Raw genomic sequence first — 12,587 nt, 5'->3', positions numbered from 1 at the left:
GGTAGGACCACAGAGAGAAAAAATTGTTGAGTGACTTTAGCTATGAATATGTGACTCACATATTCATACACGTTTAGTTCTGCTCGATAAAGACTGAGCCTCTGCTACTTGAGAACACTAACCAAGAAGCATGCAAATATATATAAATATATTTATGCATACATGTTTCTGTACGCTCATGTATAAATATATACCTACGTGTTTTTCCAACTCCTTGGTTTGTAACTCCTTGGCCCAACGATTAGTACCTGGCTACTACCAGGCTCAAATATGTATTCTGTGTGTTTCATATATACTGCACCTGCTCCTAGCAGAAACTTATCTTTATATTCCGATTTCTAGTTGTATTTTCTATATGTTCACAAACGCTTTTGTTCATTGCTCTGCCTACATGAAAGTTTTCGCGTGTCTGTTTGTACATGTGTGTAGATTGAAATAAGCAAATAATACTCATAGCCAAAATCGACAACGTTCAAGCATCTGTATATCATAAATGATTATATGCGAAATAGGACTCGTGCAACGCTATAAGGGCAGTGGTGTTCTTCATTGTATGAATGGAACAGCCACTAATTTTGTCAATGTCTTTTCTATTGCATAGTATATATACAGTTTTGTTTATTTATATTTTTACACTTCGAAGTCTATTATCATTGTTGATGTTGTGATTATGGTTAACAAGTAGTTTACGACATTGTATTTAAAATGTTTTAGAGTTGATATTTAAATATAAGATAAAGTCTAAAAATGACTGAAGGTGTAAATATGATCCCTGCTACGCCGTTTGTCCTCGGGACCTATAACTAATTTTCCACCACACACCAGGGGTGACATCGCCCACTTTAAGAACCTAAGATCAATATGGTCGATAAACTAGTAAAAAGGAGAACGAATTCTTCCACATAACATACCCTTCGGCATTCAGAAAAGAAAACAAACTGAGTATTGCAAATCTAAATACAGTCTTTGTAGTACAAAAACAAAGCCAAAAATGCTCATGGTTGATTTGTTGATCGACAGTAGTAACAACATTTATATTATAATTAATAATAATACTAAAAGAAACTATTGTATAAATGTGTATATAGATAAACTACATAAGTGTTTGGTTACATATACACATAGACATATACATAAACACTCAAACACACACATCCAAATACGTTGATACATATTTACATACATACATATATGCATGCATACATACATACATACATACATACATACATACATACATACATACATACATACATAAACAACAGTGTATACCAAACAATGACGTGATTAGTGTAAGCGACATCAGCTGAGGTTTTAGTAATAATAGTGTAAAAAACCAAAAACAGATTATAAAATGAAACTTGATGAAAACAAACTATTAGAAGAGAGAGATAAAAGTAATTTGAAAGATAAGAAGACATCAGAGAAAATTGAAAGCCTGTTTGATTACTTTGGGAATTGATTTCAAATTTCAATTTATTTTTTTAATAATTGAAATGGTAGCTATCAGTCATGGACGCAGATGTCCCATTTGATGGCGGATGCCTGTTTTTGTTGTTGTGGTTGCTGATTATGTTTCTGATTTGTTGTATTTACTGCTGATTCTCTTCTGGCTCTTTCTTTCAATTGTTACTACTGTTGTTGCTCTTTAGTTAGCCTCAGGTCGAACAATCTGGTCGAGTAAACCTTGAATATTCTAACTATACGCACCACGTTTTCTTCATATCTCTTTTACTCTTTTACTTGTTTCAGTCATTCGACTGCGGCCATGCTGGAGCACCGCCTTTAGTCGAGCAAATCGACCCCGGGACTTATTCTTTGTAAGCCCAGTACTTATTCTATCGGTCTCTTTTGCCGAGACGCTAAGTGAGGGGGACGTAAACACACCAGCATCGGTGGTCAAGCAATGCTAGGAGGACAAACACAGACACACAAACATATACACACACATACATATATACGACAGGCTTCTTTCAGTTTCCGTCTACCAAATCCACTCACAAGGCATTGGTCGGCCCGAGGCTATAGCAGAAGACACTTGCCCAAGGTGCCACGCAGTGGGACAGAACCCGGAACCAAGCTACTTACCACACAGCCACTCCTGAGCATAAATATATACAAGAAAAATAGAAGATGAAAATGCACTGAGAATAGTTAAAATATTTATTTTATTAATATACTTGAAGCATTAATCTGTTTCACAGTTTACACTGATTTTCAAATGCTTCAAATAGAAAGACGGGGCTTATGTCGCACCTGTCTTGCTTCTGACTAGTGTTTCACGTTTGCCCTGTTTTTTATAAGGAGTTCATGGCTCAAATTTGTATATGTTTTGAATAAGATTTGAATGGTAGAAGATAGTCACATGACTGGTCTTAGAAATGTTTGTAGGTTCCCCGCTACGTCCCTGTCTTACTATCAAATGACAATTGTTAGTGCTATAAGTTAAGTTTGACATGGTTGACTGAACAAGTTCAAACAATCAATGCCCTGAATGTTTTCTGTCAAGTGCTTGTAGAGAATGAACACATGATTAAGTTTATAACTTGTTGTACGTCTTCCGCTACGTTCATGCGTTAGTGTCACGTGACAGTATATTTTGCGCCTAAAAGAAGACCGACACGGTTGAGTGAATATGTTGAGTTCTAATCAAGGCACTCCAAATTCAATCTTTCTAGACTTCTCGCTTTATTATTATCTAAAACTTTATTTGAAATAGCACAATAAAAGGCATCCATAGTGATATTTCGTTCAATACACTAAGCAACAACCCACGGGCTTATTAAAATATATTTATTAACGACAGCAGCCGAATTAATATCAAAACGTTATATCTATCCCCACTTAAAAGTAGTATTTATTTTCTGTAAGAACAAACAATACTACGGTACTTACCATGAAAGAAACTTTCATTACGGCTTTTGAGGCAAAACGAACTTTTGTTTAAATATTACCTTTTAGGTATTAATACTGCTTCGGTCGCTAATAAATATTCTTTTAATAAGCCCACTGGCTGGTCGCGACAACAGTGCCTATTCTTTCTCGGTGATTTTATATATCGCTAGTGGAAATGAATCGTAGCTATCTCTAGTGGCAGGGCGTCCATTAATGACAAGGCCAGGGAAGCCTGAAATCACTGATCTGGTGGTCATGGCGCTAGAGATGGCTGGAGTTTATGTCCCTGCTACCGATATAGAAAACAAAGTTATTCTATTCCACACAGGATAATGCACTGGTATTCGTTTAGATTTCTTTATTTAATTTTTTTTTTAACCGGTTTCACAGATTTCGTCCATTTTCAAATGTTGAGATAGAAAGACGTGGAGCTACGCTGCGACTGCCTTGCTTCTGACTGGAATTCAAAATTGTCTTGTTTTATAGAGAAAACATGACTTAAATTAGTATCTGCTTTAGATACGTTTTGATTAGTCGAGAATGATCACGTGATCAGGTTTAGAAATTTTTGTAAGTTCTCCTCTTTGATGTTACGTGACAATATGTTTGGCACCGTTAGTTAAAGCTGTCACAGTTGAGTGAAAATGTCAAGTGACAATCCCTAGCGATCTGGGCTGTCTCAGATTTACCATTAAATGTAGGAAGATCTTGTGATAAGTAGTCGACTTAATGATTTTTATGGTTCTCCAGTGCGTCCGTGCGTTAATATGTGACAGCATTTTTGCGTCGAAAATCAAAGGTAAAGTGGAAAACTTGTGAGACTTATTTTTTGCTCATATGGTTCACTAATTGGCATCTGTCTCGTACTGGGTCCTCGTATTTGTTGTCTAAGGATAGTAAGTCTATTACTAAGAGTGAATTTTGTTTGACCTATGTAATCCTCGTTATATTTGGTCGCATATATTGAATTTTTTGACGAACAGATTAAATCTAGCAAGAAGAATCTGTATAATTGTTTTAAATGTTAAAACTCGTAATAAGACACCAGGAATTAATTATTTATTATAAATATCTCTCCTGGTTTAAATTTGTATTTATTGTCTTCGATGAGGTTGATACAGTTCCCGCAGTTAGGGCAGCCAAACGTTTTTACCTTTTGACCGTTGTGGAGGGTAATTTAGCACTGGTGAACAGTTTCTTGTGGGGTTTTGGTCGTCTTTTGTTTTTAAACATTTTGTATATTTCGAGTGCTTGTTTCATTCTTGTGTCTTGTCTCAGGAGTGGAATATTATGGGGAATAATGTTGTAATCCTCTGTGTTTTGGTGTTTGTTTATTGTAATAAATAGTACATTATTAGGTGTATCAGAAGTGGTGGGGTTCACCATTCTTGAATATATATTGCTTTTACATGCCCTGTTCCGTTGTTATTAAAATTGACGGATATTTTCTCGAGTAGTTGTTTTAATTCCTGGTATCTTTTATTACGAGTTTTAACGTTTAAAACTATTATACTGATTTTTCTTGCTAGATTAAAAGGAATATCGGTCTTTGTGTGTTTGGGAAGGCATGATGAGAATAGTAGGTATTGTTTAGATTATGTTGGATTGCAATGTATGTCAGTTTCAATGTTTTTGCCTTGTTTTGATGATTATAATGTCCAGGAATGGTAGTTGAGTTTTACTGTATTCCATGGTGAAGCTGATACTACTGTTTATGCTGGTAATTAGGTTTTTGAATGCAATAAGGCGGATAAACTTGGGAGGCCACACGGCGCCAAAGCAGAGTTTCCAGTTTTCTAGTAAATATTTATGAAAATCCAAACCATACAAAAGTCATTACATAACGTTTGTATTTAGTTTTAGTTGTTTCCGTCACTGGACATTAGCTTTGTCGGTGTAAATCTTTCAAGGGCTTTAGTTAATCATATCGACTAAAGTGCGTATTTCAGCCTGGTATATAATTTATTGATCACACGCTTATCAAACTGTTGTACTGCGAAACAAAGGATCACAGCATTTAAGAATATGTATGTCTGTGTGTATACATACATTATTCTGTATATGTGTGTGTGTTTGTCTTTTGTGTGTTATATCAAAAGATGACTGTCTACTTTGAGCTTCGTTCGTGGCTTATCACAAGGTATTGAGTTCTATAACACTAAACGTTTGCACTTTGCGAAATATATATTTGTGCATATTTTATAATTGTATGTGTTTGTACATATACATATATATATATATACGATCAGTTTCTGCAATAGTTTTCGTTTACCATATTACATTCACAATGTCTTGCGGTTACCTCCAATAATATTATTCGAATCCAACACTGCAGATTTTATATATTTAGATATGTCATAAATATTAAATCTCATTTCACACACCAAGCTGTTTCCGTATACATGAGCTGTAACACAATTATAAACTTTCGACTTATAACTTACTCTATACAAGTGGAAAATATTTTAATCTCTTTTTCTCTTTTTACTTGTTTCAGTCATTTGACTGCGGCCATGCTGAAGCACCGCCTTTAGTCGAGCAAATCGACCCCAGGACTTATTCTTTGTAAGCCCAGTACTTATTCTATAGGTCTCTTTTGCCGGACCGCTAACTGACGGCGACGTAAACACACCAGCATCGGTTGTCAAGCAATGCTAGGGGGACAAACACAGACACACAAACATACACACAGACATATATATATATATATATATATATATATATATACATATATACGACGGGCTTCTTTCAGTTTCCGTCTTTACATTTACAGTACGTTTTGATCAATTCGTGTATAGTAGTGCCAGATAAGTTTCGAACGTGTAACACTCATTCGAAACTATAGATTTACTCATTAGCAATGAATCATTATCATGTATTTACACTTCTATTTCTTTCTTTGTTGGTCGTTGATGTTGGTGTTTTGTTCAGTATCAACCTTGATGAAGAGGAGTTTTGATTGAATTCTTGACATTCATGACTACCTGCTTTTACAGGTATCTTTGACTATACTTTCCAATGTGTCAATGTATATTATCAAGACTGAAGCCGGACCAAGTACGCATGGTCTTTAATCTCAATCATAAGAAAGCAAAAGTCATGGAAGTAGGAAAAGAGAAAGTAGCTGTTAACATCAAAGTAGGTAGTGAGAAGCTCGAACAGGTTGAAATGTACAAGAATCTTGGGGCCCAAATCTCTGATGAAGTCACGTGTAAGAAAGAAATTTGGACACGACTACCCATGATCCGAACGTCCGAGGAAAAGCATTATAACATCTTGAATAGCAAAAGTGTTCCAACTAAGTTAAAAACAAGGCTAATGAGGAACACTCATTTAGCCAATAGGCATTTATGGTTGCGGAGCATGGACTCTGAACAAATTTGTATAAAATATAATCAATTCGTTTGAGATGTGATTGTATAGGAGAATGTTACGAATCTCTTGCAATGAACCAGTGCTACAAGTAAATGCAATACAACTCCTGAACATAGTGAAAATAGCAAAAGTTCATCTATTACGACTATATTCGAAGAAGCAGAGGTTTGGTAAACAGTATCATAGAAGGAATGGTAAAGAGTAGAAAACCAAGAGGCAGGCAAAAACGTAATGGATGGGCAATAACATGAGCTGGCTGAACATGAGTAGCAAGGTAGGTGGAGATAACGGGTTTAATCGGGAAGTCTTTCGTCATCAATGCGCTGCAGCAGGCGTACGAGACATAGCAACAACGATCTTACCTTTAAGTGAAGCCGGTAAATCGAAGTTGAGGAAATTTTGGTAAATAGTTCTTGCAGACTGAGGCTCCCCTACTTTGGTTCACATAATTAGGTACTATAGCCAAGTGTTTACTACAATATTATAGTATCAGGTCTTATGTAATCATTGTGTTATGCATTTTCCTGATACACTTTCACATCATGAGTGAAATAAATAGAGCTGACCTAGAGCTAAACCATTGTAACGTATGCTGTGTTTTGAGGCAGAATATAACTCTTTCTTCTTTTAGGAGGGTAAAATCGATTACATCGACCTCAGGACCTGGGAGTGCTTGGGAGAATAAATGATTGTCTAACCTGACCACAATATGACTAAATTTTACAACGCATTTTTTCCATTGCACTACTGATTCTTCTATGGCTATATTTGAAGTAAAAAAAAATCAGCTTTAATTTACATCAATAAAGAAGGGGATAGGATAAACATAATATACACTTAGAATGACATATGTCAGAACAATTACTTTAGAATAATATCAATGTCTGATAATCTATTTTGTAACTTAAATAAGCTTTAATACTGAAATAGTCTAGAAACAGCTATACTATCACTTCGAAGAGCACAATGCTTCCGAATTTTATGGATATTAATAAAGGCTTCATTGTTTCTACAGAATAGTTGTGGCATAACTGAAGTGAAATGGCTTGGAACTAAAAGCAAAGCCGATTCGTAGATCTCTAGAAAACGAGATTACGGTGACTATCAGAAGAAAGAAAGGCATTTATTGAAATGGCTTAACGTTTAGTAATACAATAGTCAATATCATTTTATATGTGTTTCTCTTAGTAGTCCATTTTCAATTTGACATAATCTCCAATTGCAGTTAAATCCACCTGGTCATCTCATAATGTGTCAGAATGGCTTCTCATCCTTTTAAAGTCCTGAAAGCATGAAAGTAAACCAATGGAATTCCTCCTAAAGTATATCTTTGCATCTATTGGCATTTATTTCCAATTACGGAAGTATTAGGCAAGTATTGTAATAGTGTTTGTCTAATACGAACCAAAAGGTCTGTATCCTGTCACAGCTTCACTAACAAATCTCCTGAAATGTATCAGGTTTGTTTTTCATCTCTTGGATTTATTTTAAATACGCAAAAGAATGCATTTATTCACTGGATTTTCTCGATCCCAGCAGACTTAGGTATAACAAAAGCAATGAAACACAATCAATACCTCCAGAAGATCGATCGACTTGCTAGAAAAATCAACCAATTCTCCCTTACATCATGCCCTATCACTTTTTTTGCAGGGTGGTGGAATAAAGAAAACAACAGTATATAGTCTTGTTTCTCTAAATCAATCCAGAATGCAACCATACGAACATCTTTCGCAACAAAAGCAGCGACATTATTAACATCATACTAACAGCTTTGCTCTCTGCTCAACTCGATAAAAGTTCACCTGGGAATAAACACCACAGAAGGGCTAACGAGGTAGTTACTCGGCCTGCTAGAATTAGCAGTCAAATTCACAACATGAACGCTACTGTTTTAGTAAAACACGATAAATCAAATAATAAAGTCTGCGGTTAACGATACCAATAACAAAAACTATCCAGACCGTTATTACAAGAATGCTTCCAATCATAGAGCTAAGGGGCAACAGGTAAAGCGGAAATTACTGAAACCAGTTACCACTCTGTGTAGAGCAGCTATGACCAATTCTTTATCGGTGGAATTAATGATTGTTGTTAATATATATTCCTTGGTGGTAATGGAATCCCTTTATTTAAGAAGCAGTTAGGCTGTTGAAGAAGCGATTTCTATTTCCAACTGGTGTGTACTCTGTATATTACTGAAATATACAGTTCAGTAATGTTTATATTAACAGTTGAACTATTGTTTCTTACTGTGATTATGAATATTTAGCAAGAATAGTGAACTATATACAGTTAATTGTTGAGTATGACTATAGGCTTCATCAGTTACAACTCTTGTCTTCTCAAATATGACAATAACTTTAATATTGAAAATATGTAGAAAGTGGTGTGCTATTCCTTATAGCTTCTTTTAGTGTGAATACTTAAGAGACTGTCGTTCATTCTCCAGGATATTCATGACATAATTGAAACGTAATGAAACGGTTAAGAACTATGATCAAAAACCGATGCGTTTAAGCTTGTTCATGTTACGCTAACTAAGAAAACACTTTACTTCAAACCGAATTGATATCAATTGTGTCACAACTTGGTCGAAATGACGTTCTTTCATTTGTTGCAACAGCTTGTTCTCTCTAGAATCTGTAACTCGAGATTAGATTCAGTTGAATACTAGGTATCTCTACATATATAAACGGCAAAATGTCTGTGTGCGTGTCCTTTATACAAACCCACAATTTTTCAGTTAGAGGGCTCGCACTTTCTATGGTCATTCAAAACTGTCCAAGGGTGGTCGTGCACATCTTTACATTTCCCCAGTCACCCCGCAAAGTCATTAAAAATATCAATAGAAGTGACTTTTTTGTGAATTTTCTATCCAAAACCCAATCAAAATGCCCGAAACTTGATACGCCAATTGAATGCCAGCTATCTGTATGTGATTGGTCGGAGATTTGGACAGTACTCGCGTGTATGTGCGCACGCACGCTGCTGTATATGCATGCACCAGCAATATGACCCAGCAACGCCGGGTCATAGTGCTAGTTTGTATTAAAAATTTAAACAGATTTTTCTCCTTTCCCTTCATTTATATATTTTTCTCAGATAATCTCTTCTGGCTCAGACTTTTCGCTTTGTTATTATCTAAAACTTTATTTGAAAATAGCACAATAAAAGGCATCCATACAGTTCTTCCGTTCAATACGCTAAGCAACAACCCATGAAGCATAATTGGTGACGCTTGGTTTTACCGACTGAGTAGAATATGCTACGTTCGTGAGACATATCCAGCTCAACATCAAACCACGCTGTGTATATTTTAACTAATTTTGATCATCAACTGATATTCTTGGCGTTCTAACCACCCCGACAGGGAGTATTCGCCTGCTAATTGCTTCTGCAATCTTTGTTATCAGACGTTTTTGTTTTCATCTCATTATATTACATATCTTAGCCCAAACCGTCATTTCATTTATTATACAGAACGCTGCTATTCAGAGCTTTTGTCTCAGCTACATTGTCTACAAAGAAACGACCTGATTTCTAAAAGTATGTCAAGCAAGTTATGGCTTTGTTTCTATTTAGAATTCTGTCACTATCATTGTTCTATCTAGGTTCATTTATATTTAAATATAAAACTTCATTTATATTCAAATTTGCTTTTCAGTTTTAATTCTGAGAGAAGCGTTCACAGGTTTATATTCTTCTGAGACCACTAATAATCCTTTGTAAACTTTTATGATAAAGCAGAAAAAAAGTCTTCCTCTCTAAAATTGATTTATTTACTTTACAGCTAACACTTTTCTTTCCTTTGTTACTCTATTTATATTTTTTTTATCTTTTATCTTTTTCTTCTACATTTATTATCTCTCGCTTCATTTTCCGTCTTTAATAGCTTTTTCTATTCTCCCCTCTCTCTCTCTCGTTATATATATATATATATATATATATATATATATATATATATATATATGTGTGTGTGTGTGTGTGTGTGTGTGTTATATGTATATAATATACACACGCAGAGAAAGAGATACATAGATAACAGACAGACAGACATATAGATAGACAGACAGACAGACAGACAGATAGACAGACAGACAGACTGGCAGACAGATAGATAGATAGATAGATAGATAGATAGATAGATAGATAGATAGATAGATAGATAGACAGATAGATAGATAGTTAAATAGATAAATAGATAGACAGACAGATAGACAGACAGACAGACAGACAGACAGACAGACAGACAGACAGATAGATAGATAGATAGATAGATAGATAGATAGATAGATAGATAGATAGATAGATAGATAGATAGATAGATAGTTAGATAGATAGATAGATAGATAGATAGATAGATAGATAGATAGATAGATAGATAGATAGATAGATAGATAGATAGATAGATAGATAGGTTTCAAAGCAGTATAGTTGATGTGTGGCATTATGAAATTGAGTGAAAAGGAATTTTAGAAAACAACTACCGCACAAGATGGCAAGCAATGAAAATAAATCAAAGAGATGAAATGGTGTGATTGGAGGAGCTGTGACTGTTATTTCTAGCAAGTCCATCTACGGGGTTGATGTTCGTAAAATTGTTACCGTATAGACCCAGCTTAATCCTGCTCGAGAAAAATATAAAAAAAACATTCCACTGTTTCGAATAGAAAAGATTACATTCATCTAATCCTTTCCTTTTATGGTCGTAGCATTTGTTATGAGAGGAAGATTTAGCAAGTATTTCTAGCGGATCGGTGGACTACACATAGGTTTACATTTAGCTTGGTGGCTGCTTCAGATTTTGTTTAGTCCCAGATAGTGAATTCACATACACTACGATAAGTGTGCTGTACTCAGGATCGTAGTTTCGGTTCCTAGAAATGTCGATACGTTGTGCTCTTGGGCATTGCCCTTCATTTCATGTTGCTCTATCTAATCCACTATAAATGAATAAAGTAACAGACTGGGGCCCAGTTTAAGAAGAGTATTATGATCTCGGTTGCTCATATACCATGAAACCAGGTAACAGCCTCAAACCCAACAACCGTATGAGTTCTAGGGTTTGAGGCAATATTGTCTTGGAAATGTTAGCTTTAGATTCACTTTGATCTTTCTAATCTCTGATAAAAAGGATCTGATAACCTTGATTATCAACCCCGTTTGTGTATATGGAAGTTCGTCACTTGATATACTCTTTAATCGTTTTCTCTTTTACTTGTTTCAGTCATTTGACTGCGGCGATGCTGGAGCACCGCCTTTAGTCGAGCAACTCGATCTCGGGACTTATTCTTTTTGTAAGCCCAGTACTTATTCTATCGGTCTCTTTTTGCCGAACCGCTAAGTAACGGGGACATAAACACACCAGCATCGGTTGTCAGGCGATGTTGGGGAGGGGACAAACACAGACACACAAACACACACACGCATATATATATATATATACATATATACGACGGGCTTCTTTCAGTTTCCGTCTACCAAATCCACTCACAAGGCTTTGGTCGGCCCGAGGCTATAGTAGAAGACACTTGTCCAAGGTGCCACTGCAGTGGGACTGAACACGGAACCATGTGGTTGGTAAACAAGCTACTTACCACACAGCCACTCCTGCGCCTATATGTTAGCTTGTTTTTAATGCGCCGCTGCCTAGTATTACGAGCAGTTCATGAATTATCTCTGATGGACTATCTCATGGTCTTTTCTTATCATATAGATCTCTATGTGTTTATTTCCTTTTTTTTACTTTATCTCTACTTTCGTCAATATTAACATATATACAGGTTAGTATCTGAGTGTGCAGGCATGTACGCATAAATGCGTTCATTCAGTGTGCAGAAGTTGGCATAAGTCGATCGGGTGATGCCAGCCAAATGCATATCGAAATACAATATAAATCTTCACTCGCAAACAACATTTACACGAAAAAGTTAACAAGTGGATACTGACATAAAAGCGAAACCATCAAAAAATTGGCTGCAACAAACAAAGGAACACGTGAGTGCAACTGTATAGGGCTAACGGTCAAACGAACTTTGACAGGAAAGTGTACATCAGTTCAAGCAGTGTAAGAAAGAACACAGACACCATGTATATTCAGTTCTTCAAAATGAGACTGGCGATCTGCAGACTTTGAATAAGAATTCAGAAACTTTATTGTTCTCTGCCAAATGCAAAAGCCTTTGAGAAAATACGAACAATCAAAATACAAAAGAAAAAAACTTGAACACAATAAAGAATTTAATGAAAAATATACGTGCGTAAACATGTATACGCGTGTGTGTGAGATGTGTGTACATATATGTGTGTGTGTGTGT

General features: G+C 35.6%; 1 long non-coding RNA gene across 1 annotated transcript in view; it reads right to left on the bottom strand.

Moving 5' to 3' along the window:
• Nucleotides 1–201: 201 nt before the first annotated feature.
• LOC118762235 overlaps nucleotides 202–12,587 on the bottom strand; it is a 27,438-nt gene continuing 15,052 nt past the window's right edge. Inside the window, exons 2-3 of the long non-coding RNA XR_004997988.1 lie at nucleotides 5,874–5,879; nucleotides 202–213 (exon numbers count right to left, since the gene is read on the bottom strand). This is a non-coding gene — a long non-coding RNA (uncharacterized LOC118762235). The remainder of the gene's footprint in view (nucleotides 214–5,873; nucleotides 5,880–12,587) is intronic.

Source organism: Octopus sinensis, linkage group LG2, assembly GCF_006345805.1.
Source record: "Octopus sinensis linkage group LG2, ASM634580v1, whole genome shotgun sequence".
Lineage (NCBI taxonomy): Eukaryota > Metazoa > Mollusca > Cephalopoda > Octopoda > Octopodidae > Octopus > Octopus sinensis.
The sequence above is the reverse complement of the archived record's forward strand: the minus strand, read 5'-3'. Positions and strand labels throughout refer to the sequence as shown.